Here is a 4,071-nt window from a genome sequence, read left to right as displayed (position 1 = left end):
TTACCCAGCAATTGGGTTGTCCTAAGCAACATTTAACCCAACCACTGGGTTAAAACAACTCAACCACTGGGTTAAAACAACCCAATTGTTGGGTCGGTGCATTTTCAACCCAACTTGGGTTGTTTTTAACCCAGCATTTTTTAGAGTGAAGGAATATGAAAGACTAACAAGGTGGAACATGACATTACAAAACAAGAACAAAAATAGAATTAAATATTCTCAAGAAAACAGACCACTTGAAGTACTTGAGCAGCTATTCTCTTTTATTATAATTAAGTATTATTTGGGGATTTTTTTTTTTACTGTACTCAGGTACTATTTAAAAATGGTATAGCCTACTAAAATATTGAATGTTATAAAACAATTAAAATTATATTTTTTAAATTAATTACATCTACAAGAGAAAATACTATTCTTACTTTAGACACTGACACATCTGGCAGGTGTTCATGAGTAAAGACGGCTAAGAGATAAATACAGCAGGAGAGCTTTCATTAGCATCTGTGGGCTGTGGATGGTTATCATAAAGTCAGATTTAAACTTGTGCACCAGTTTGTAAAAGGAACAGAAATGTTTTTTGTTGAAAATGTAAAAGCAGAAATCAGAAGCTTTTGCTAAAGCACTTTGGTTAATCTTTCAGTTTATTTTCGGCGGTGATGTTGCCCGGGTCTATTTTTCTATAGGTGGATGAATTATATGTATGTGGGTGGAGATCATTGCAAGTCAAACATGCTTGAATAGTTTGTAGAATATCTCTCATCCTTTCAATACCTCTTTATTGTGTTTTGATGGCGAAATATAGCTAAATAGATTTCTTTTTAACAATTACATGGATATTTTTATCTTCTTTAAGGGAGATTAAAATAGAAGAATTATGATGCAAAATCGATGCATTCATTTCAAACGTTTAAAAAACAGTGATAGATGTGAGTCGGTTTTAGATGTATGAGGTTTAATGCCATACAAATTAAAATAAGAAAGGGTATTTATATAATTTATGTATATATATATATATAATTTATAAGTGTTAACACTACACTATCCATGCTTTAATTGAACTCACATTTATTGGTATAGTACTTTTCACAATACATATTGCTTCAAATCAGCTTCACAGAAAATACAATGCATCTACATAATAATTTAGAGTGATTTATTATGGAAGTTATATTTCAGAAATGTACATATATAAATCACACAGAGCTAACAATGTGTTTATTGAAACAATGTAACTTAAACTTAAGCAGAATTCCTCTCCTTTCAACACTAAAATGCCGTTTTCTTGTTAAACAGTTTAATACTGTAGTTAGCAATGCATTGTGGGCTGCTTAATTTGGAGGAACAGGAAGGAGGCCCTAAACAGTATGCTAATGTTTTAAATTACAGTACACAACAGTATTTTTTGGAAACTGAGTGTTGACTGTGGAGTTTGGAGTACGTTCAGAAGTTTGATACAACAAATCGAGGCTACTGCTTTTGGACAATTTTCTTTAATAAAACTTAGAAATAATTTGCCATTAACTCCTGGGGAGACTTCAGAAAACATTATTTGGATAGGAGATTTTCCAGAAGAGGACACACAGTTTAGATGACGTGCTGCATATCACCGAGTGTTCTTCATCCACCTCTATCGGGTCTTGCATCTACAAAATAAACGGTAATTGAAATCTTTTTCATTTCGCAAATAATGTTTGATATCAAACTGATGCTCAGGAGCTTATCTTGCTTGGTATTTGAAAATTTCATTTAACAGTGAGGCTCAGATTTGAATAGCCAAAACAATATTACTTTTGCGTGTTTTTTTGTTTAATTTTGGTAACATTTGCAGTAGAACTCCCCCAATACCTGTAAAAAATAAAATTGCTACCCATAAGTTTTTGATTGCCAAATCTATTTAGCAGTTTGACTGTAGGTACTTAGCCTACCTCATTTGCCTGTAGGTTGTTCTCACCTAGTGTTTACTAATTATTGACCTTTTGTCATTTTTCTTCTTAAAAATCTTATCATGGTAAGATTAATGTATTTGTTCCCTACAGCTACTTCAGCTGACATTGAGACAATTTAGTCTTCCTGCAAGTCCTAGTCTGATACTGCCTAGTACTGTATATTTCATTTAGATTCATTGATAGACACATTGTATATCATTTACACACGGTAATATGTATGCTTTGACTTGAAGTTTCAGGTGCAACTGGGCAAGTCCCAGTTAAAGGTTGGATAATCATCTCTGAGGACCGTGTAATCTCTTAGGACATCACACCAACATTTGCAATGGGACTTGCTGCTGTATTTGCAACTACATTCAACCTTCAGTTTCAAGATGAGGGACCCTGCACTCTGGAATTCATTTAGAGGTAAAAACGCTTCATTACTTGTCATCATTATATAGATACAATTAAATTAATGTTTGTATTTTTTTCCGCATAAAATGGTATTAGTACTGTACATTTCAAGGCACACACATGGTATTTTGCTTGAATATACAGGCTTTATATACTAAATTGTAATAATTAAAAATATATGTGTGTATATATATATATCCAAATAAATGTAATTACTAAACTAAATTGACTATTATAAACTAAATTACTGATCTGCCCACAGTGTTGCTATATGATATTTGAAATGTCCATGAGCTGATGACATCACTTTTTTTCTCCAGAGTGGCTGTACAGCCGAATCAAATTCTGTTGCATTATTTTCATGTTTAACACTGTGTAACTGCTTTGAAAAAAATCTGCATTGTAAAAAGCGCTATAGAAATAAAGTTGACTTGACTTTAATATAATTTAATTTGATGTCACTTTTATATGTCATTCAAGTCCACTCTATTTGTGCAATGAAGAAAGACAAAAACAAAACAATTCATTGCATTTAATTGAAAGCATGTTGTTACAACACTCTGATCTTAGACTATTTGGATTTCAGGTGCCTGGATGGTATAAATCCAGAGAAAGGGACAAAGGCCAAAAGGGGCAAGGTTGTCTCCAAGAAGAACGGTATGATCGTCCAGAAGAAGTCTTTTGAGACATGTCGCCATGCTACTGAAGAATGTCCTTGACTTCCAATGGAACTTTGATATAAATCGGTGAGCTCTTTAATCTCGTTCTCTTTGTTTTGACAGTCTGGCATTACCACATTAAACCACAAGAGAACTGGTATTATTAACTTTTGTAAGCATTAGCTTGGAGTGTATACTGTACATTCGTGATTTTACAGTTTATTTATTATTATGATTGTTTGTTGTTGTTTGACAGTGACAACACTGGAATAATACTGCAGAGAGGAACAACGGCTACCAAAGTGATGGACATCTCTCCTGGATCCATATAAACTAAGATGTAAATACACAAGCTACCTCAAATGACTATTTTAAGAGGTAAAAATACAAGCCTACCTAACAGGACAATTTAAAGAGTAACCTGAAATGAAATAAACCCTAAAATGTTTTAATTGCATATTATTGATGCCTACTGTCAAAATGTTTTACTGTACTTTGTAGGTCTTCAAACTTATGTGTTAAATTAAACTAGGTTTTATTTAACTAGGTTTTTCCCTTCATGTTTGGTAAGGGTTAGGGGCAGTCTCTGAGCAATTTAAAGGGTTAGTTCACACAACAATGAAAATTAGCCCATGGTTTCCTACCCTCAAGTCATCCTATGTGTATATGACATTATTCTGTCATTATTCTATTTATATTAATAAATGTCCTGGCTCTTCCAAGCTTTATAACGGCAGTGATTGTTGTTCTGTTTTTTTAAGTCCATAAAAGTGCACATATACATCATATAACTGCTCCACACGGCTCTGGCGGGTTAAAAAGGGCCTTCTTAAGTGAATTATTGCTTCTAAACTGAATTATTGTGTGAGAAAAATATCCATATTTAAAATTTTATAAAGTAAATTATCTAGCTTCAGGCTAATCACCGTTCGTATTCAGCTTATGAAAAAAGTGTAGCGCCTCTCGCAGTACAAAACACTTGCGCTATGTCTGACATTGCACACCAGTTACGTACGTCAGACGTAGCGTAAGCATTTTGAAATGAAAAGAAGAATCTAAAAGAAGAAATG

The 4,071-nt window shown here is 33.2% G+C and overlaps 1 long non-coding RNA gene across 2 annotated transcripts; it reads left to right on the top strand.

Annotated features, from left to right (window-relative positions):
- Positions 1-1,280: 1,280 nt before the first annotated feature.
- Positions 1,281-3,585, top strand: LOC137071711 (uncharacterized). 2 transcript variants are annotated; one of them, XR_010904472.1, is made up of 4 exons: positions 1,281-1,657; positions 2,180-2,354; positions 2,929-3,088; positions 3,258-3,585. It is a non-coding gene; the product is annotated as an uncharacterized lncRNA (long non-coding RNA). The 2 variants fall into 2 exon arrangements; XR_010904471.1 differs by lacking the exon at positions 1,281-1,657 and having other exon boundaries at positions 2,039-2,354.
- The last annotated feature ends 486 nt before the right edge of the window (positions 3,586-4,071 follow it).

The sequence above is a fragment of the Pseudorasbora parva genome, chromosome 3 (genome assembly GCF_024679245.1).
Source record: "Pseudorasbora parva isolate DD20220531a chromosome 3, ASM2467924v1, whole genome shotgun sequence".
NCBI lineage: Eukaryota > Metazoa > Chordata > Actinopteri > Cypriniformes > Gobionidae > Pseudorasbora > Pseudorasbora parva.
This window is presented reverse-complemented; position numbering and strand designations above follow the sequence as displayed.